At 42.6% G+C, this 24,052-nt stretch overlaps 1 protein-coding gene and 1 long non-coding RNA gene across 2 annotated transcripts in view; one reads left to right on the forward strand and one right to left on the reverse strand.

Annotated features, from left to right (window-relative positions):
• Positions 1-24,052, reverse strand: part of LOC132837099 (uncharacterized) — a 489,878-nt gene that overhangs the window by 1,304 nt on the left and 464,522 nt on the right. The window lies entirely within an intron of this gene.
• LOC132837258 (uncharacterized) lies at positions 31-23,056 on the forward strand. Its single transcript, XR_009647476.1, has 4 exons — positions 31-152; positions 2,305-2,387; positions 17,136-17,218; positions 22,958-23,056. It is a non-coding gene; the product is annotated as an uncharacterized LOC132837258 (long non-coding RNA).

Raw genomic sequence — 24,052 nt, forward strand, 5'->3', positions numbered from 1 at the left:
TTACTCAGTGAGTGTAAGAGGTTTGTTTGAAACTGACCGCAATGGAGAGATCAGCGCCCAGGGAAGCGAGGGAACAGCAGGCTCCTTCCAGCAGCACATCGGGATGGGAGCCTGGGACACAGAGGGTGCTCCGAGACCGGGACTGTTTCGGGGTGAGTTCAGGGAGAACCGGGGGCTGTTTGTAAGAGGCCGAGCGGAAAAGGAACTGGTCCCGCAACTTGGAGTGAGCGTGCTGGGGGGAAGAAAGATGCCTTTCTCGGGCTGTGTGTGGCCTGTTGAGAGAGGCAGAGCGGGAAGAAGCTGCTGTGGGACATTCTTGTGGTTTGCAATCCTCTGAACTCTGTTTTAATTTCAATCTGTTTCCCGCTTTTTCTTGAGGTTGGGTGGACTAACTGTGGGAATGTGATACTCTCGTAAAAGGTCATACACTGGGGTCTTGGTAAAAACATTAGAAATAGCGCCGTTTTTCCTCTTTCCAACAGGTCGTTGGGGAGTTGGATATTGAGCCGTGTAAGCGTCCTGGTGGTTAAGTAATCCCATTCATGGTGCTGGGCAGTTTCTGGATCTCACTCAACTGATATCAAGTTAAAAATCGCATAACACCAGGTTATAGTCCAACAGTTTTTGTTTTGGAAGCACTTGATGTGTAACTTTCTGCACCCCAGTCCCACACCAACATCTCCACCTCAACTGGTATCGAATCACATGAAAAACAAACACAATCCCCAGCCAAGGAGCAGCTCAGAGCAACAATGGAATCAGATCAGTGGTTCTGGCTAAGTTGTTGACTTAAAAAAAACATTCTAATTAATATGCAACGAATGTGACAATTCAATATTGCCAGACTAGCCTCATGTTGATTTACACGTGGTGTCCCTGTGTTTTCCTCCAGAAAAATACCTGAGGGACTAAGGCAACTGTAATATTTCCTCAGTTCAAAGCACAGAGTGACCAGCTGTCCCTAATAAACGGAAGGTACGTAGCCCATTGACGTTTACATACACCAGTGTTGAAGATAGATAATGGCATTCCTGAATGAGGATTCAGTTTAAAATCTGCGAGTAAAAAAAATCACACAATACCAGGTTATAGTCCAACAGGTTTAATTGGAAGCATGCTAGCTTTCAGAGTGACGCTCCTTCATCAGGTGATTGTCTCTGAAAGCTAGTGTGCTTCCAATGAAACCTGTTGGACTATAACATGGTGTTGTGCGATTTTTAACTTTGCACATCCCAGTCCAACACCGGCATCTCCAAATCATCAAAATTTGCAGTTATTAACAGAGAGTTTTCAAAGTTACAATGAAGATAAACAAATAGGCCACATTGTTGCATCGTTTCAACAACCATCTGTGAAGGAGGGGTTAAGTACAGAGATGGAAGGAAACTGTGCTCACTGACAGGGCAAGAGTTACTGAAGAGTCATCGACTCAGAGAGAGAGCATAGAAACAGACCCTTTGGTCCAACTTGTCCATACCGATCAGATATCGTAACCTAATCTGGTCCCATTTGCCAGCACTTAGCTCATCTCTCTCTAAACCCTTCCTATTCATATTGTTAAAGTACAGATTTGAGATGGCACAAGGAATCCCTTGTGGACTCAGACCTATCAGCCTCTCTTGGTTTGTCCTGGAGATCATACTTTTTGGTAGTCTGGAATAAAAACCTCTTGCAAACAGTTTAGTTCATTGTTAGCCTTCCCCTTTATTTACCAATAGCATCGCTGTTACAACGTAACATTGACATCTAAAACCTTTAAAAAGTAGAATACTAGCTCTTCCTTTATGGGCCCTCGCAGGCTACTCCACTCTTCTGTCTCAAATGGGCAAAATATTACAAAAAACACTGCATGTCCTTAATTAGACAGACAGTGGAAAGGCAATAATTTGCAAGGAAGAGAAATTAATTAACAGGTCTGTGTGCGCTTAACTGATCACTCCTGTAGGCCCTTAGCCATCCATCAGGTGGGAAAAACAGATCCAGCCGAGTCAGGCGCCTGTTGGTGAGGTAAGTCCCTATCATTAAGAGGTAGGAGTCCAAACAATGTGGGAGAGGTCATAACGTAACCTTGCACAGCTTGCATGTCAGATATCGTTGTTTTACAAAATAGCATCTTTTTGACCATAAAATAGCTTCCTGACAGATTGTGTCAGAATCCCTTCAATGATAGGTTTAGACTAATTTTTAAGCTAGGAGCAGACTCCTGCTTTTTATCTTAAACACAAAATCATTCTGTACCGGAGGCTGAAAGGTTACATTTTAAATGATTCATTAGTTTCAAATTAAACATGCTTTCTTTTCAAGGTTGTGATGCAAATTCAAAGAAGACAGAAGATCTGATGAGTTAGAATTGACAGTGGGGCAGTCATGGCGTGTAAGAACACCAAGTAAGTTAAAGCTTCACCAATATTAGATTTTAGAGTTTGCATTTCATAATGGCTACTCAAAATTATCATAAAGTCCCAAAATGCAAATAAATTCAAAACATTCATCTCTCTGTCTGTCTCTCACACACACACACACACACACACACACACACACTAAAAATCCATTATAACTGATAGGACCCAACCATTTATTACAAGGCTTTTGACATGCTTCTGAGTTTCCGAGATCATGATCAAACACTCATTAATTTCATAAGTTAACATCTGTGAATGTTATCAGTCTGTGTCCTTTTTAACACAGATTCATTGACGTTAAGGCATTTGTACTTAATTGTTTTAGAGCATCCTGTTATCACTTGGTGAGAACAGATTTTTAAAAAAATCTTCTGTGCATCCGAGGTTCCCCCTTTTGTGGCCTGATGCCTCCCTGCCTGTCCTGTTTATTTTCTGGTGTTCTATAATTCAATATTACATTTAGTCTAAGTATTTAAGGACAAAGTTTTAAGGCTTTCTCATTAGACCCACTCAGATGCCTTTTAAATGTTGTAATTTTACCAGGCTCCACCACTTCTCCACGCGCCTTATGATTTTATAAACTTTTATAAGGTCACTTTCCAGAGAAAATAGTTCCAGCCTATTCAGCCCCTGCCTACAGCTCAAACTCTCCAACCGGGATGAAGTATATTTACATGGAATTTATCTGTCTCGATTAGAGTGGTGCTGGAAAGGCACAGCAGTTCAGGCAGCATCCGAGGAGCAGTCACATACAGAGATGACAATTAAATAATGTGAATTTCAAACAGACAATCTATGCAGGTAGCTCATGTGCTACTCGCAGCATGTCTGTACTATAACCCACAGGACTTGATAAATTTCTGCCCATTTCTCATCTGCCTGAATGTGATGTTCTCCATTTCCTCATTAAGACATCATTTTTAAGATAATAAAAATCAGAGATACGTTTGGACTTGTTTTGTCTATGCCTTCTGATAGAATTGCTTTAAATTTTCATCTTTTTGCTGTAACTCAGTTAATTTACCCGAGCTAAAGATGTCTGCTTTGTTATCTATCTGTTGCTGGTTTATTTCAACTATCTGATCAAACAGGGTCTCTGCTAATTTCCCTTCAACTTCCTTATCTGTACTCTCTGATCTTTCCTGTTTCAACTGGTGACTTTGTGACCTCGTTACCACAGAGTCAGGAAACATCCCAGGATATGTATCCAGCAATTGTTCAGTTGCCTCAATTTCCATTGGATTTCAACCACAGTCAGCAGCACTGCTACCAGTGAATCAGCAACATCATTAGCAAGGACAAATTGTATTCCCAGAGCTGAAAGTTTGTCCAGTACTCCTACTATGACTTCTCCCCTCTTCACGAGCCACACTAAGCTCACTTCTTACAACTGAGCATTTCTTATTTCAATGTGAATTCCCATTACTCATACCTTTTCTGGCAACAGCCCTTCAGAGATACATATATCCTCATCTTTTAGCATCACAGATTGAGAGGATCCTCATATCTCTTAATATTGTTACCTCTTCACCTGCTGCTCCTGGCTTATATGAGTAAACTTTACCTTCACGGTGTATGGTTTAAGAAGATCTGGCACTTCCTCCCTAAACAACCTCCGAGCAGCTTGTACATTCTGGTGCAGTTTTCTTGTCTGCACAGTGCTCTCTGTTACCACTCCAACAAAATTCACTGGCTTAGACAGGAGTTCAAAAACAGGATAAGTGCCAATTTCCAAAGTTCAAACTCCCTCTTTCTTCCTTTCCTCTCTCTCTTCTCCCTTTTCTGCTTTTAATCGTAATTCAAATTATTTTGTTTCTGTTGCACTTTCCTTGACTTTTGCTTCTAACTCAAGTTGTTTCATTATCAATTGAATGTTAGCCATCTCTAAAGATTATGATGGCATTTCCGGCAAATTTACGTGTTGAGCTATTACTGTAATTATCGCTCTTTTCCTCGTGGGTGGAGGCAGGTCAAGCTCCAGCTTGTATGCTAATTCCAGCAGCTTGGCAATAATCACTTTTTGCAAAAATCTGAAGTTACTTCTTCCACCCCCAGAAAACACTTGATGACTCAAAGAGCCGTTGTTATCCCAAGCACTGTTTCCTGATGAAGGGCTGATGCCCCAAACATTGCTCCTACTCCTCAGCTGCTGTCTGACCTGCCGCGCTTTTCCAGTACCACACTTTCATCTCTGATCTCCAGCATCTGCCGTCCTCACTTTCTCCAAGCGCTGTTTAAACCAACTGAATTCAACACTCGGAACAAAAGACGCTAATACTTACCATTCACTGCCTTTGAGTCCAAGAACCCGAATCCCAAATCAGAACTACAGAATAAGTTCTGCAAACAGCTCTCAGTCTGTTATGGAAGAGGCCAGATCCCCTCCAAATATTTCAAGAAAGTAACCCGGACCCTAATTTTGCTAGTTGTTTTAAGTGGAAAATCACACAACAGCAGGTTATAGTCCAACAGGTTTAATTGGAAGCACACTAGCTTTCGGAGCATCGCTCCTTTATCAGCGTCGCTCCGAAAGCTCGTGTGCTTCCAATTAAACCTGTTGGACTATAACCTGGTGTGTGATTTTTAACTTTGTACACCCCAGTCCAACACTGGCATCTCCACATCATATTTTAACTGGGTGTAACAAAGATATTCCAGGAGGGATGCAGCTGGTCAAACTAATAGTTTTAAAGAAAACAATTTGATTTACAAATTTACCGAGTGATACACATACAAAAGAGAACAGAATACTAAATAATTTAAAAATCTGAAAACCTAACAGATTATACCAACTTAATGATGGTGTTCCCAACATTTACAACAATCCCCAGAAATACCCCGTGGCACAAAAGGTAAAATCAAACACAGGGTCTTACAGGAGAGATGTCAGAGAGAGAGTACTATCATTGATCTGCTTCTTTGGGTTCAGCAGCTTTTTCAATTACCTGACTGCTTCAGTCAATAGCCAGACAGCTAAAGACCAAATCAAACCAGAGATAACTTGAGCTGGGAAAACTGGATACCCCCCATTCATTGAACAAGTGTTCTTTTTAAAAATGTGGGAGCCTTTTGCCTGAGGCATTACCTGTTAGCTGTAATCAAAATGGCCTTCAAACCCATCAACTTTGACTCTTTGGAGCCTGTGTCGTTCACAAGCTTGTTAAAGGAGCAGCAGCATCACAGCAGACTGGTTGAAGAAGTAAAAGCCCAGGGATACCAGGTAATGTGTTGAATTGGATCCAAAGTTGGCGAGTCACAGGAAAGAAAGAATAATTGTCAATGGTGGCCATTGTGAATGGAAAGCTGTTTGAAGTGGAGCTCTGCATGACTCAGTGTTGGGACCTGAACTGTTTGTTTTATCCATTAATGATTTGGAGTTGAATATGGTGGGCAAATTTGTGAAATTTGCAGACGACACAAAAATTGGCCATGTAGTGGATAGCGTGGAGGATAGCTGTAAGCTCCAAAACTATATAGATGGTTTGATGGAACGGGCAGGAAAGTGACAGATGGAATTCAGCTCTGATAAGTGTCAGGAAATGCATTTTGGGAAGCCAGACAATAAATGGAAATAGACAATAAATGGGAATATACCGAGAGGGGCAGGTGAAGAGAGTGTGTAAATGAACAGATCCCTAAAGGTAGATGGGGTTGTAAAGAAGGCACATGGAATGCTCTCCCTCATTGGCAGAGGGGTGAATACAAAAATAGGGAAATAACAATGAAACTGTATGAGGCACTGGTGGCTACAACAGGAGTATTGTGTGCAGTCGGGTCACCACATTACAGGAAGAACATCATTGCTGTGGAGAGAGAACAGAGAAGATTTACTAGAATGTTGCCAGAATTGTAGCTATCAGGAGAGATTGGAGAGGTTGGGGTTGTATTCCTTGTAACAAAGGTGCCACGATTAAGGAATACAGAGTGACCCATGTTTCACAGGTCCGGTTATTGCGGTTTCCTGTGGTCTGAGTGTATAAAAGGAAATGTTCCAGAACCAGGGACCAGGAGGCTACCGGGAAGCCATATTTCTCATTTAAATTAATAGTTTTGCACCTATCTGTGGTTTTGCGTTTCCGTTGCAGGTCCTGGAACATGTCCCCCACGGGTACAGGTGGGGGCGTGGTCTACAGTACTAAATAGGGAGCTTCCTGATGAAGGAGCAGCACTCTGAAAGCTTGCACTTCCATATAAACCTGTTGAATCATAACATGATGTTGGGTGACTTTTAACTAACTAGTGAGAGGGAGACATTAGACAGGAGGAACCTGTTTACTTTGACAGAAAGTTCAAAAACCAGGGATCACAGATTTAAGCTAAGTGGATGTAGGCTTAGATGATATGAGGAAAAATGTTTTTTTTATAATGTAGAGTGTGGTGGGTATCTGGAATTTGCTGCCCGATTTGGTGGTGCAGGCAGAGACCTTACACTTTTTTTAAAACAAAAATTCCCTGGAACTGCACCTCAAGTGTTGTAAACAGCAAGGCTGTGGCAGGATGGTGGGATGAGAAAGGGCACCTGGGTGTGTTGGCGTTGGCATGGACAAGGTGGGCTGAATGGCCCCCCTCCCACTGCTGTATTATTTTTATGATTCTCTAGTTATCAATGAGACCAGACCAGTTAATGCTGTGTGAATATGTAAATATAGCAAAAGTTATGGTTTGATAATTACACCCACACATTCACCAAGCAGGAACTGACAGGTATAGATCAATAATTAAACTCACACATCCACATACTCACTTGCATCAGATGGCCACATTCATGGAGCAGTGTAGGTGTTGTTTAGATTCTGAATCTCACTCAATTGGTGTTAGAATTTTAAGAAAAAGTGGACAAGGAGCAGCTCAGGAGTGGAATCAGACCTGTGGTTCTGTTTAAATTGCTGGCTTTAAACAAAAAGTCCTAATGATCGTTAACTGAATGTTACATTGATGTTGTCAATCACAACTGATGTTGGTTTACAGAAAGCATCTCTTCTGTCTTCTTCCAGGCAAGTACTCAAAAGGACAATAGACAATAGGTGCAGGAGTAGGCCATTCTGCCCTTCGAGCCTGCACCACCATTCAATATGATCATGGCTGATCAGACTTAATCAGTATTCTGTTCCTGCCTTATCTCCATAACCCTTGATTCCACTATCCTTGAGAGCTCTATCCAACTCTTTTTTAAATGAATCCAGAGACTGGGCCTCCACTGCCCTCTGGGGCAGAGCATTCCATACAGCCACCACTCTCTGGGCGAAGAAGTTTCTTCTCATATGTCCTAAATGGTCTACCCCGTATTTTTAAGCTATGTCCTCTGGTTTGGCACTCAACCATCAGCAGAAACATGTTTCCTGCCTCCAGAGTGTCCAATCTTTTATTAATCTTATATGTCTCAATGTGGCTGAACTGGAAAGTTTGTTTTCAGATGTTTCATTGCCATGAGGTAATATCATCAGTGAGCTCCGGATGAAGGACTGCTGGTATGGCCCGCTTCCTATTTGTGTGTTTAGGTTTCCTTGGTTTGTGATGGCATTTCCGGTTCATTTTCTCTGGGGGTTGTAAATTGGATCCAAATCAACGTGTTTTTCGATGGAGTTCTGATTGGAATACCATGCTTCTGGGAATTCTCATGCATGTCTCTCTTTGGCCTTTCCTAGGATGCATGTGTTGTTCCAGTCGAAGTGGTGTCCTTCCTCATCTGTATGTAAGGATACTAGTGCGAGTGGGTCATGTCTTTTTATGGCTAGTTTTCTGCCTGTTTGTCCAATGTGTGGACATAAATAGAAAGCGGGCCATACCAGTGTTTCATCCGGAGGCTCACTGATAATGTTACCTAATATGGTGACAAGAGATCTGAAAATGGAACTTCCAGCTCAGTGAGAAAACTGGAGATCCAGAATCTCAACCTGAGCTACAACTCTTAAAATTTTATAGACTTCTCTTAAGTCTGCCCTCAGTCTCTGCTGCTCAGAAGTAATATACCCGGGTTTTTCTAGCTTCTCTTTATAGCTCGTACCCTCTAGACAACATTCTGGCAAACCTCTTCTGCACGCTCTCTAAATCCTCCATGTCCTTCCTGTAATGTGGCGACAATCACGCAACTCCAGATTATAGTCCAGCAGGTTAATATGGAAGTACTAGCTTTCAGAGCGCTGCTCCTTCATCAGGTGGCTGTGAAACAGGATCATGAGGCACAGAGTTTATAGCAAAGGATTACAGTGTCATGCAACTGAAATGATATATTGAACGAATCGGGATTGTTAAGTCTTTCATCTTGTAGAATGGGTTGCAAGTTACAGTCCATTAATATATACATCTCAGAACTTCTTTTAAGTCACATTCTCAAGATGACTTCAGGTTTTTTTTTAAAATAAGGTGACATCTCAGCACAGACAATGTATTAAAGATATGAGGTTAGAGTCTGTGTCCCAGTCTTGAGTCAGACTGGTTCTATTGCCAAAGTAGGAATATATAAAACATTACATGGATTGACTGCCTGCAGATTGTGCTCTTTTTGAGCAAAATAGAATGTATCTGCAAATATAATTCTGCAAATGCAAATACACCCCATAGACGTGAGAGTGAGTGAGAGTACATATGCAAATGTGTGGGTTTGTGTGTGCATGCTTGATAAAGCGTGTTATGAGTGTGATTGTGTCAGCCTGAGGATGGGTGTAATGTGGGATATGTGTGTATATGTATATGGGGAAGTGTGTGGATGAGAGAGGGTCTGCATGAGTTGTGCGTGTGTGTCTGAGTGAGTGTAGTGTGACAGGATCCCAATTTGAGGCTGTCCTCATGGGTTCTCAACTTTAGTAAGGATATTTTTCACGTTACAATAGAGGTGAACAAATAGACGATGCTGTTAGTTAGAGCAACCATATATGAAGTAGATCGTGAGTACAGATATTGAAGGAAACATTTCAGCTATTGGTAACTGAGAAGGACAGAATTAATCTTTTGTCACAATACTCTATGTATGACCTAACCAAAGTCTTATAAAGCTGCAATATGACATCCTGACTTTTATACTCAATGCTCCAACTAATAGGACAGGCATGCCATACGCCTTCTTCTAGATACCACCCTATCTACTTGGCCACTTTCAGGGAGCTAGAGACTTAAACCCCAAGATCCTTCTGTACATCAACGACTTTCAGAGTCCAACCATTTACTGTACACCTTTCCTTAACATTTGATCTCCCAAAGTCCAGCATCTTACACTTTGCCAGATTAAACTCAATCTGCTATCTTTCCAGTCATATCCTGCTGTATCCTTTGACAAGCTTCTACACAAGTCCACCAACCTTTATATCATCTGCATTTAGTAACGATAATTTAAAGTTACAATCAAGGCAAACAAATAGCTGATGTGATTACTTTTAGTAACCATATGTAAAGTAGTAATCCAAGATGGAGGACGGGAAAAATTTCTGGCTGTAATAGCTATTCCTTTATTGAGGGATTTCAGGTATTGGAGGTGATTTCCTCAAATTCCAGGAGCAGCAATTACTGCTTTATCTACTGTTGCATTGTTTTGGAACTTTGGAAAAAAATGTCAAAACAACAGCAGTTTTAAAAGGGAGAAGAACAGACAAAGGAAGCACATGGTGAGGACAATGCAGGAGAGAGAGAGAGAGAGAGAACCTGCACAGTTACTGATTGTACTGTTTTGAATTCACGTATCACTGGACATCGGAGTGCATCTGGGAAAATTAACAAACAGTGAATTTCACAAGTAATCTTGGAGGAACCGTTTTGGGCAAAGTTCACAGCACAGAATCAGAGAAGTTAATCGTTGTTTTAAGTGGGTCCAACAGAAAGGCTGCAGTAGTGATTAAGTAGGTTATTTCTTGATTATATGTTTTTGGAGGCATATCTATCGATTAAACTTAAAATATAAGCCATAACTATTAATTTAACCTGTGGCAGTGTTTTTTTAGAGGAATAAGATGGTGTTATTTTCTGGGTCTGTAGATTGTGAAGGAGCAAAAGTGGCCTTTAGTCCAGTTATATGTACGTCTTGTCAGATGTGGGAGTTAAAAGAGAGTTTAAGGGTTACTGCGGATTAGGTCGGCCATAAATGCTGTTGGATGTGAATCTTATCAGATCGAATGGATCAGTTGGAGAGAAAGTTAGAAGCGATGAAGAATTTGCAACAGTATGTAATGGATTGAAGTTATGGGGGGGGGGAGAATGTCTCAGATACAGTCACATAGATGGGTTAACTCCAGGAAAGGTAAGAGAGGTAAGCACCTAGTGCAGGAGTCTTTTGTGCATATACCCATTTCAAACAGCAGTGCTGTTTTGGAAAACGTAGGGGGTGATGGATTCTCAGGGGAACATAGCACGAACAGCCAAGTTTGTGATATTGAGGCTGGCTCGAATGCAACGAGGGGTACGTCGGCTTCCAAGAGATCAATTGTGTTCGGGGATTTTGTAGTCTGAGGTACAGACAGATGTTTCTGTGGCCAGCAGTGAGAAAGAATAATAGGGTGTTGCTTCCCTGGTGTCAGGATCAAGGATGTCTCCGAGGGGGTGCAGAATGTTCTCACCGGAGAGTGGGGCCAGCAAGAGGTCATTGTCCACATTGGAACCAACGACACAGGAAGGGAAAAGGTTAAGATTCTGAAGGGAGATTACACAGTTAGGCAGGAATTTCAAAAAGGAGGTCCTCAAGAGTAGTAATATCTGGATTACTCCCAGTGCTATGAGCTAGTGAGGGCAGGAATAGGAGGATAGAGCAGATGAATGCATGGCTGAGGAGCTGGTGTATGGGAGAAGGGTTCACATTTTTGGATCATTTGAATCTCTTTTGGGGTAGAAGTGACCTGTACAAGAAGGACAGATTTCACCTAAATTAGAAAGGTACTAATATACAGGCAGGGAGATTTGCTTGAGCTGCTCGGGAGGATTTAAACTAGTAAGGTGGGACCCAGGGAGATAGTGAGGAAAGAGCTCAATCTGAGACTGGTACAGTTGAGAACAGAAACGAGTCAAACAGTCAGGGACATGGTAGGACTAATAAATTAAATTGCATTTATTTCAATGCAAGGGTCCTAACAGGGAAGGCAGATGAACTCAGGGCATGGTTAGGAACCTGGGATTGGGATATTGTAGCAATTACAGAAACATGGCTCAGGGATGGGCAGGACTGGCAAGCTTAATGTTCCAGGATATAAATATGACCGGAAGAATAGAAAGGGAGGTGAGAGAGGAGGGGGAGTGACGTTTCTGATAAGGGATAGCATTACAGCTGTGCTGAGAGAGGATATTCCTGGAAACACATCCAGGAAACTTATTTGGGTGGAACTGAGAAATAAGAAAGAAATGATTACCTTACTGGGATTGTATTATAGACCCCCTAATAGTCAGAGGCAAATTGATAAACAAACTTGTAAGGAGATCTCAGCTATCTGTAAGAATAGGGTGGTTATGGTAGGGGTTTATGACTTTCCAAACATAGACTGGGACTGCAATAGTGTTAAGGGTTTAGATGGGGAGAAATTTGTGAAGTGTGTACTGGACAATTTTCTGATTCAGACTGTGGATGTACCTACTAGAGTAGGTTCAAAACCTGACCTACTCTTGGAAATAAGGCAGGGCAGGTGACTGAGGTGTCAGTGGAGGCGCACATTGGGGCCAACCATAATTCTATTTGATTTAAAATAGTGATGGAAAAGGATAGACCAGATCTAAAAGTTGAAGTTCTAAATTGGAGAAAGGCCAATTTTGACGGTATTAGACAAGAACATTCAAAAGTTGATTGGGGGCAGATGTTCGCAGGTAAATGGACGGCTGGAAAATAGGAAGCCTTCAGAAATGAGATAACGAGAATCCAAAGAAAGTATATTCCTACTAGGGTGAAAGGAAAGGCTGGTAGGTATAGGGAATGCTGGATGACTAAAGAAATTGAGGGTTTGGTTATGAAAAAGAAGGAAGCATATGTAAAGGTATAGACAGGATAGATTGAGTGAATCCTTAGAAGACTTTAAAGGAAGTAGGAGTATACTGAAAAGGGAAATCAGGAGGGCAAAAAGGGGACATGAAATAGCTTTGGCAAATAGAATTAAGGAGAATCCAAAGGGTTTTTACAAATACGTTAAGGATAAAAAGGTAACTAGGGAGAGCATATGGCACCTCAAAAATCAGCAAGGAGGCCTTTGTGTGGAGCTGCAGAAAATGGGGGAGATACTAAATGAGTATTTTGCATCAGTATTTAATGTGGAAAAGGATATGGAAGATATAGACTGTAGGGAAATAGATGGTGACATCTTGCAAAATGTTCAGATTAGAGGAGGAAGTGCTGGATGTCGTGAAATGCATGAAAGTGGATAAATCCCCAGGACCTGACCAGGTGTACCTGAGAACTCTTAGAGAAGTGATTGCTGGGCCTCTTGCTGAGATATTTGTATAAGCGATAGTCACAGGTGAGGTGCCGGAAGACTGGAGGTTGGCTAGCATGGTGCCACTGTTTAAGGAGGGTGGTAAGGACAAGCCAGGGAACTATGGACCAGTGAACCTGACCTCGGTGGTGGGCATGTTGGAGGGAATCCTGAGGGACAGGATGTATATGTATTTGGAAAGGCAAGGACTGATTCGGGATAGTCAACATGGCTTTGTGCGTGGGAAATCATGTCTCACAAACTTGATTGAGTTTTTGAGGAAGTAGCAAAGAGGATTGATGATGGCAGAGCGTTAAATGTGATCTATATGGACTTCAGTAAGGCGTTCGACAAGGCTCCCCATGGCAGAATGATCATCAAGGTTAGATCTCGTGGAATTCAGGGATAACTAGCCATTTGGATACAGAACTGGCTCAAAGGTAGAAGACAGAGGGTGGTGGTGGAGACTTGTTTTTCAGACTGGAGTCCCACAAGGATCGGTGCTGGATCCTCTACGTTTTGTCATTTACATGATGTCAAGTTGTCCTTTTTATATAGACGTTGACAATAAGTCGATGAAGTTCACATTCCCCAACATTTACTGCAGATCTGATGCATAACAGAATGTCCTAATACAGACACAATGGGCTGCTTCTGAGCTGTACCATACCAGTGATTCTGATTTTGATGAGAAAGGAGATAACATGCTGTTGTGCTGCATACTGGTCTAAAAAACATCATACAGAAATGGACTGACATGCAGAATAAAACTCTCTTTTACAAAACAAAACACCAACAATGTCTGGGTACAAATTAAAAGTAAATGTCTCAGTGATACCACAGATCCCAGACTCTCTACCCAAACAGGAAATGTGTGACCATAATTCAGAATGGTTCTCAGAATAAAGCAGTTTACCTTCTGACATTGCCCTTTCTCCTCTCTCCCCCACCCACCCCGACCAACTGACAGTCAACTAAAAAAAAAAATCGCAAAATGCAGAAAAGATCAAGATCCAGTCTCAACACCCTCATAACAAATATCACAGAATATATCACAAACACAGAGAATATTACTAGCTTCCACTTTGATACACAACAGTAGAATCTGACAAGTACAGGCTGATAACTACACACTCATTCATGTTGTTGAAACAGACAAACAAATAACGACGACACAGTTACTGTGATGCAAATGTGTGACTATCAGTGTCCATCGGTCAGTTTCTGTTAACAAGTCACACGTTCGTATTTCAGTATCTGTCAGGGACACATTAATAACTACACTCTCATTCACAAAGCTGAAAAAGTGACAGGAACAGAATTGTAACTACACTCCCACTTTCACACAGCATAATCTGACAAGTACACTCTGACAACGACACTCATATTCACAGAGCAGAATCTCGCAGGTACATATTAGTACCTGCAGTGTTCACATTCAAACGGGATCTGACAGGTAGAAATCGATATTTAAATTCACATTAACAAGGCAGAGATTGAGGAGCATGGATTGGTAACTGCATTCACATATTGATATCGGAGAAATTGACAAGTACAGATTAATATTGACAGTCTCAATTCGCAGAGCAGTAACAGACTGGTAAACACACTCATGCATTCTCATCGGGAAAACGGACATGTAGAGATGGATAGTTACATGCACATAGAAGAAACTGCCAAGATCACATTGATAACTACATCGGTTAGATAAATGATTAGGAGTTGGGTGTTGAGGATATGATTTCTAAATTTGCAGTTGATACTAACCCACAGAGATGAGGGATTGAGAGGATGATGCTGAGTGACTTCACAGTGAGATAGACAAGTTGGCCGAATGAGCAGATATCTGGAAGATGAATTCCAATGCAGAGAAATGTGAGGCAATGCATTTTGCTACCAGAAACACAGAGCAACAATGCAGGGTCAATGGTACGTCTTTGGAGGGAGCACTGGGGTAGAGTTCATGTTTATCATTCTCTGAAGTTGGCCAGGCAAGCTGAAACCTTTGTGAAGAAGGAGGATAGGATCCTTGCCGTTATAAATAGAGGCATTGTGTATAAAGCTGAGGAAGTGATGCTACACCTCCACAAATCATTGGTCAGATCACAGCTGTGTTCAGTTTTGGGCACTTTATTTAAGGTAGGAACTTCAAGCTCTGGAGAGCATTCATTGAAGATTTACTAGAATGATAACAGGAATGAAGAATTTTACATACAAAGAAGGATTAGTGGCATCAGGCTCCTTTTCCTAGAATTAGAGAAGATTAAGAGAGAAACATTACGGAAGTGATCAAAATTATGAAAAACTTTGCCAGGGGAAAGAGGAATATTTTGTTACCACTAATTGGTATGTCAGTACCTAGGAGGTCACAATTTCAAAATTGTCAGCAACAGAGCGAGGAGTGAGATGAGGAGAATTATTAGGATTTTGGATTGTGCAGCCTGGGATCATAGATCCAGCCTAGAGCCAGATGGCAGATTCCATATGAGGTATGAAAAGAGAGCTGGATATGTATTGACAGTGATGAAGAGGGCAATGAAGATAGGGCTGGAAATAAATTCCACCTTGAATTATTTCCAGCTCACCACAATTTAAACAAAACACGAAGAGTACATTCAATTTATTGGCACGTCTGCCTGGACCTATTCGCCTGGATGCTCAAGTTCGGAAGGAACAGCATAAAATCTCAAATCTCTGCCATCAACTGTTAGATTGTGCCACAGTGAGATAACTGACACCCTGAGGGTTGTGGGAGAGACAATTAACAGACGGTTTCTCAAAACAAGTCCATCTTTGGAACTAACATCTTGCTGAGTGAATTGAGACAAAGCCGAGCCTAATCGCAAAAACGTGACATTGCTCTGCCTGCTCTTTCTTGTCCTCCTTATTTGCTGGAAGGTAGGATTGCTACTGATCGATTTGTGAACCTAGAAGGTTGGCATAAATGTTTCCCTCTTCTTCTTGACCTGGTTCCTCATTCCCTCCTGTATCTGTGTGCCTCAGGGTGGTGTATGTGATGCAGGGTGGTTGCTGCACTGCTTGGTCAGCCTGAAAACAGGTTAACACAGAAACGTAGTCGATAGGAGCAGGACCAACATGGTGTCATTGTGGACAGAGAAGCTTATCGAAGAGTACAATGGAAATTTGGTCAACTGGGCCAGTGGGTCTGGGAAAGGCAGATGAAGATTAATTAGAATAAATGCAAGGTGTTACATTTTGGTAAGGCAAAGTCTGGGAAGTGTTTTTACGAACAAACAGAACTCGGAGTGCAGGTAGATAGTTCCTTGAATGTGGCATTGCAACGAGACACTGTAGTGAAGGCAGCGTTTGGCAGGAGTTACAGCTATAGATTACTTACCAGTATGGAAACAGGCCCTTCAGCCCAACAAGTCCACACCGGCCCGCCGAAGCGCAACCCACCCAGACACATTCCCCAACATTAACTGCTTCAGCTAACACCACGGGCAATTTAGCAAGGCCAATTCACCTAGCCTGCACATTTGTGGACTGAGAGAGGAAACCGGAGCACCCGGAGGAAACCCACACAGACATGGGGAGAATGTGCAAACTCCACACAGTCAGTTACCTGAGCGGAAATTGAACCCGGGTCTCGGGCACTGTGAGACAGCAGTGCTATACAGGATTTAGTGAGGCCACTTTTAGAATACTGTGTACACTTCTGGTCAGCCTGCTGTAGAAAGGATGTTCTGAAGCTAGAAACGGTATAGAAAATATTTATAAATACGTGACCACAAATACAGAGTTTGAATTATAACGAAAAGCTGCATAAGCAGGGAGCTTTTCTCCCTTGGAGCATTGGAGGCTGAGGGGGTGACTTTATAGAGGTTATAAAATCGCAAGGGGCACAGATAAGGTAAATAGTTATGGTCTTTTCTCCAGGGTAGGGGTGTCCAAAACAAGTGGGCACAGGTTTAATGTGAGAGGGGACAGATTCAAAAGGGATCTGAAAGGCAAATTTATCACACAGAGGGCAGTGCGTATGTAGAATGAGCTGCCAAAAGAAGTGGTGGAGGCAGGTACAATTACATTTCAAAGACATTTGGAAAGGTACATGGATAAGAAAGGTTCTGAGAAATATGCTTCAAATGCAGACAAAGCCGCCCAGTTGAGCCTGGGAAACCTGGTCAGCTTGGGCGAGATGAGCTGAAGGGCCTGTTTCGTGCTGTATGACTATGAAAATGGATGAGAAGAACAACCTTTGCCTGAAAGACAATCAATGTACTGGAGAAGCTGTGAATATCTGGGGTCATTATACAGACCAATTTCTCTTGGCAAAGCATGTGATTGGAACAAGCCTAAAACGGACTCTGACAAATGTTATTTCTCTGTACTTGAACAGGATGTGGCCATCTCTGCCAAGGTGGGAAGTGAATACAATCACGAAATGTCCTTGAACGAATTGACTTGCTCAGCCAAAAGGAGGTGAGGAGTTTGGCTGATGCACTATTCCTCACGGTCACTTTCCTGCACTTAACATGTAACCCTCAAATCCCCAACTGATCAAGAACCTATCTATCCCAGCTATAAACCTGCTCCCTGTCCCCACACACAGCTCTCTGTGGCAAGGAGTTCCAAACACTCAATCCTCAGAAGAAAATTCTCATCACCTCAGACTTAAATTTTGAACCAGATGGTTGTTTGTTCCTGACAACAGTCATCATTAGAGTCTTAACTCCACATCTGTTTTTGTTTAACATAGCATTCCAAATCCATCATCTGCCACAGCAAGATTCAACTTCACATCTGCAGGGCATGCCCTGATTTTGCTTCCCCATTATTTCAGAAACTGAAAGTGAATCTCATCAAAATTAATTTCAGAATAAATTTCATCACATCTTTGTGCTAAACATTGATGTCGCCAGAATCCAAACAGTGTGGATTCAACCCATCCAGTCCACCCCAAGCCAGTGAACAGCATCCCAAACAAACCCTGACCCTATCCCTGTAACCCTGCATTAACCACGTCCAATCCCCCCAACCTGCATATCATAGAATCCTATGGTGTGGAAATCGGCCTTTCAGGCCACCGAGTCCACGCTGACCCTCTGATTAGCATCCCACCCAGACACACTGCCCTACTCTATCCCTGTAACACTGCATTTGCATTGGCTAACCCTCCTCGCCCACATATCCCTCACACTATGGACAACTTAGCATGGCCAATCTATCTAAACTGCACATCTTTGGACTCGGGGAGGAAACCGGAGCATCCGGAGAGAAGGGGACAATGTGCAAACTCCACACAGACAGTCACCCCGAGGCTGGAACTGTTCCTGGGTCCCTGGTGCTGTGAGACAGCAATGCTAACCATTCAGCCACTGAGCCAACTAATGTTTTTGCCTTTGGTCATGTAGCGGTTGGTTTCCTCAGTTGATTCTATGGTTGGCTTACAACGTATAGTCACGTTGACAGCTTGTAGTTCAATTGCTGCTCTGGTTGAGATTGCTGTGAATGATCATTCCCTGTGTCTTAGAGGTGGCGACCCTCAGGTTAACCATAAACAGTTGTTGCTTTTTCTCTCTTTCTCTCCCACACCTCCCTCCCTCTCTCTCTCTAATGAGACAATAGTGACTTTGTATTAACCGCCTGCTAAAAACATAACTTTGCTGATTAAAAATTAATGGCCTTCTTTTTCACTACAAAATAACTGTTTCTTTCCTGATGCACCATTGGAGTGAGCTATAAATAAAAGACATTTTACCAACGGGACATATCGAAATGAACTGTGAGAGGATGCACAGGGAGATTTACCAGCAGGATGCCTTGGGGGCTGGAGAGTTTCAGTTACTGAGAGAGATTGGACAGACTGGGGTTGTTGACCTTACAGCAGAGTAGATTGAAAGAGAAAGATGTATAAAACAATAAGGGGTGAAGATAGGAAGGAACTTTCACCCCTTGACAGAGGTGGAGGAGGGGCACAGATTGAACGTAAGGGCCAGGAGGTTGAGGGGATGTGAGGAAAATCTTGTTCACCCAGAGGGTGGTGGGAATCTGGAACTCACTGCCTGTAAGGGTGGGAGAAGATGAAACACTCATCACATTGAAGGAGGATTTAGATGTGCATTCGTGACACCAGGGCTATGGGGCCAGGTGCTGAGGAAATTGGATTAGAGAACAGCGAGGTGGTTACTTCTGACCGGCAGACTCGATGGGCCGATGGGCCTTTTTCTGGGCTGTAGATCTCTCAGAAGTTATGACTAACGCACTTTGTGATGTGTATTCTACATCCAAGATACCATCCAACTGCAATGTGATTTTGTACATTTCATGTTCAGAGAGGAGGGGTTTGTCTTCAAAAGAGAGATTGATTAGTCAAGGCCAATACACTCTGGAGTTTAGAGGGGTGAGGGGAAATCCAACTGACTGATATAGGTCGCTAAAGGGGGTGGGATTGACAAGGGAGACAAAGGGAGGGTGTTTCCTCATGTGGGACAATTTAGAATGAGGGTCATTGTTTCAGGAGAAGAGGGTGGGACAGATTGAAAACAGCGATGCTGAGAAATGGCTTCTCTCCAAGGGAGAGGGGATGGGAATCTTTGGGACTTCATTCTTTTCCCCCCACCCCCCCAGTATGTGGGGGCATGTCGGGACACTAAATAAATTGAAGGAGGGGACTGACAGATTGTTAATCAGTGAGGGATTAAAGGGAGTGAGGGGAGAAAATTGGGGCTAAGACTGGGATGAAGTGAGTCACAGCTGTATAGAATGGGGGAAGCAGGTTCCAGAGGGCTCCTAGCCCATATGTTGTCTTGGTCGTCCAGCTGCCTGAACACTTTTTAGTGTGGGTAACTCATAGCATGTGCTCAGAAAGCTCTGAATCTGAGGGACTAAACTGTGTGATGCATCACAATCTATTAGTCACTTAGTGCCAAGACCATAAAATATAGCAGCCATTCAACCCATCAAGTCTACTCCAACATTCCATCATGGCTAATATGTTTGTTAATCCCATTCTCCTGCCTGCTCTCTGTAACAGCTGATCCTCCTACTGATCAAGAACCTATCTATCTCTGTCTTAAAGACATAATGATAGCCGTCTGCAGTAATGTTTTCCACAGATTCCCCATTGTCTGACTGAAGGAATTCCTCCTCATCTCAGTTCGAAAGGGAGTTCCCTTCACTCTGAGGCTGCGCCTTCGGGTCCTAGTCTCTCCATCTCGTGGAAACATCTTCTCCATGTCCACTCTATCCAGGACTCGCAGTATTCTCCAAGTTTCAAATCAGATTCTCCCTCACCCTTCTAAACTCCACCGAGTCCAGAACCTCTCCTCATATGACAAGTTCTTCATCCTTGGAATCTTTCTTGCAAACCCCCTGTGGACCCCCTCCGAGTTCAGCACATCCTTCCTTAAATAAAGGGGCCCAAAGCTGCTCACAATGTTCCAAATGTGGTCTGACCACAGCCTAATACAGCCTCAGCAGTACGTCCCTGCTCTTGTATTCTGACCCTCTCAAAATGAATGCTAACATTACATTTGCCTTCCTAACTGCCAACTGAACCTGCCTGTTAACCTGAAGCGAATCCTGAACTCGGACTCCCAAGTCCCTTTGTGCTTCAGATTTCCGAAACCTTTCCCCATTTAGGAAACAGTCTCTGTCTCTGTTCTTCCTACTAAAGTACATAACTTCCCACTTTCCCACATTGTATTCCATCAACCATTTCATTGCCCACTCTCTTCGCCTGTCCAAATCTTTCTGCAGCATCCCCGCTTCCTCAACACTACCTGTCCTTCCACCTATCTTTGTATCATCAAAGAAACACTCAGGACAATGAAATGGCAATGCTCCTCATGTGAATGATGCTAGACCTATAGTGAATGGCTCCTTGCCCCAAAGACCAAGGCCAGAAGGGGAGACTCTCAGACATTAAGCTGTTGTACTGGGGCATTCCCTTAAAACAAGATGTCAGATAAAGCAATTAGCCATCTGTTTCCTCTTCCAATTAACATTGCCCTGTTGTTAATTTAGTTGACATAGATGGAACATCTCTATGATTTAGATGATCACAAACATCTATTGATGTTTATTGATTTATTAAAAATTTATTATTAATAAATTCAAATGATGTAAAAAGATTCATGGACCTTCACTCCATGCCATGAGCAAGAGAAACACCAGTGATGTTTAAAAGTGGCTGGGTTTTTCAAGGTTAAGATAAACTAGAGAAAGTCTCCACTTTCACTGAAAACTGAGTACACCAAACTACTGTCTATTTCGGAGTCATCTACAATCAAGAAACAATAAGCAAAATGAACCGAAAGGTTAGAGATCAGAATGTTAAACCAACAGCAAACGATGCCTCAAAATTAAATATGGAATGATAATTAAGGTCACAGCCCCAACCCAGCAGGAATACAAACCTAAGCTCTTGGCGATATATCAACCTTTTCAAAGCAGTTCATGAACCAGGTGACTCAATAAACTCATGGGTATTGTGCATCAACATTCACTACAAAGTTGGCACCTCTCCTCTCAGGACAAGCACACATAGGGAAGGTGGAAGCCCTGGGGTAAACTACGTTTTTTTAATTCACTCATGGTACATGGGCATCACCCACTGCACCCAGCGTTTATTGCCCAACTCATCCCTAGTTGTGCCCTTAAAGGTAGAGATGAGCTGCTTTGGTAAGTGCTGCAGTCCATGTGCTGTAGATAGACACACATTGGATGGACAGTTGTCTTCAACAATCCCCAGGTGGCAAACAATCTGTCTCTGCTGAATCTTTCCAACAATTTCTATTTCTTTTTATTTCTGACATTCATTTCCTGAAGAAAACTAATGGAATGTTGGCCTTTATATCGAGAGGACTGGAGTACAAGGATGCAGAAGGAATGCTGCAGTTATACAAAACCCTGTATAACTTGGAGCAGATCTGGGCACCACACCTGAGGAAGGATAGAGTGGCCTGGGAGGGAGTACAGCGTGAGTTCACAAGAATGATACCTGGGCTTCAGGGGTTAAGTTACCTGGAGAGATTACACAAATTTAGCCTGTTCTGTCCAGAATTTACCCGGTTCAGGGATGATCTGATTGAAGATATTAACAGGAAAACACAGGGTGGATAAATTGAAAGTGTTTCCACTGTTTGGGAATCCTAGAAATTGGGAGGGCATAGCCGGACAACGAGGACCAGACTGTTCAGGAGAGATGTTCGGAAGTACTAATATGCACAGAGGCTGGGGGAGGTTTGGAACTCTCTTCCACAACAGCAGGCATTGCTGGATCAGTTGTTAGTTTTAAATCTGAGAGAGAAGTTTTTTGTTCAGCAAAATTATGAAGGACATAGGGGCCAAAGGCAGGTCTATGGAGTCAGGTCACAGATCAGGCACTGAATGGTGGAACAGGCTCAGGGGCCTCCTCCATGGCCTCCTCCTGCTCCTTTATACGAATATTCCACATTAATAAATCATGTAACCACCTGCAGTTACAAAGTGGCATTCCCACACACCGGAGCAATCAGTGATTTCAAATAGAAATTGAAAGTCCAAATATTTTATTTTCACTCATTCCAGATTCCCACCGTCCTCTGGGTGAAACAATCCTCAAATCCCTCGAAACCTCTTACCCTTCACTTTAAAATGATGCCCACCCTTGTTACTGACCCTTTGACTAAGGGAAACAGCTGCTTTGTCCTCCCTGTCCATGTCCCTCATAATAGAGTCACTCACAAAGGAATCAGACCCTTCGGTCCAACTAGTCCATGCCATTCATAATCACAAATTAAACTAGTCCAACTTGTTTGCACTTGGCCGTTATCTCTCCAACCTTTCCTATTCTTGTACAAATCTAAAATGTCTTTTAAACATTGTAACTGACTCCATATCCGTCACTTCCTCTGAAAGTTCAATCCACACATGAACCACTCCCCGTCAAAAAATGTTACCCATCATGTCATTTTCAAAAATGTTTCTCTTCTCAACTGAAAAATAGGTCCCCTGGTCTTGAAGTCCCCCACCCTAGGGAAAAAACACTTGCCATTCACCTCATCTATGCCCATCATGATTTCATAAACCTCTACACCTCTCAAATTTCTACTCTCCAGTGAAAATAGTCCCAGTCCATCCAGCCTCTCCTTATAACACAAACTCTCCATTCCCAACAACATTCTGGTATACCTTTACTGAACCCTCTCCAGCTTAATAATGTCCTTCCTCTAACAGGGCAACCAGAAGTGGACACAATACATCAGAGCAAGCTTCACCAGTGTCCTGTACAACCACAACATGGTGTCCGAACTCCAACACTCAATGGTCCGTGCAATGAAGGCAAGTGTTCTAAACACCTTCTCAAACACCCTGTCTACCTGTGACACAAATTCCAAAGAACTATGGACCTAAACTGCTCGGGTGCTCTGCTTGACAACACTACCAATCTTACACACCTCTGTCATGTCCCCTCCCCCAATCAACCTTCTCTGTTGTAAAGGAAACCCAAAATTCCCTCTAACACTTCCAGGAAGAGATTTGTTTTTGCAGATCTTCCAAATCAGATAAATACCAGCATGAACACTGACCAATACATAATGGTATAGGATCAGCACCTCACAGAATCACACTCACCATTTAATCGACTTGACCCGATCTGTGTATTTGAAATTTCTTGCAGGTCTGTTCTCACTCGTGCCCTCAGCTTGATCTACCATCACCTCCCTTGAAATGAATTATTTCCAGATCATTACCCAAGTTCCAATCCCGCTTGTGACAACAATTTACTGTTGTATGCATACAAAAACCCCTGCCAACAAGGTCACTGAGCCAAGATCCCAAGGAATGACCTCCTGGAAATGTCCGGAATGTGGCTTAGAACTTGTACGTTCATAGAATCATAAAATTTTACTGTACGGACGGAGACCATTCGTGTCTGTACCAGCTACTGAACGAGCTACCCAGCTAGTCCCAGTCTCCAGCCCTATCTCCGTAGCCCTTTACCATCATCCCTTTCAAATTTACGTTCAGCTCTCTTTTCAAACCTCCTATGCAATCTGCCTCCACCATTCTCCCAAGCAGCACATTCCAAACCCAACAACCTAAATAAGTTTCTCCTCATCTCACTCTCTCACTGAATCTTGAAATTCTGACCAGCCAGTTACTAATAGACCAATGAGTAAGAAACAATAATTTGCTTTCCCGTAGAATTGTTCAAATTTTTAACATCTCAATAAGGTCAACATTTCATTTTCTCTGCTCGAAAGAGAATAAGCTCAATCTCTTGAACCTTTCCCTGAATCTAAAATCCCTTATCGTTGTGATCATTCT

The sequence above is a fragment of the Hemiscyllium ocellatum genome, chromosome 49 (genome assembly GCF_020745735.1).
Source record: "Hemiscyllium ocellatum isolate sHemOce1 chromosome 49, sHemOce1.pat.X.cur, whole genome shotgun sequence".
Lineage (NCBI taxonomy): Eukaryota > Metazoa > Chordata > Chondrichthyes > Orectolobiformes > Hemiscylliidae > Hemiscyllium > Hemiscyllium ocellatum.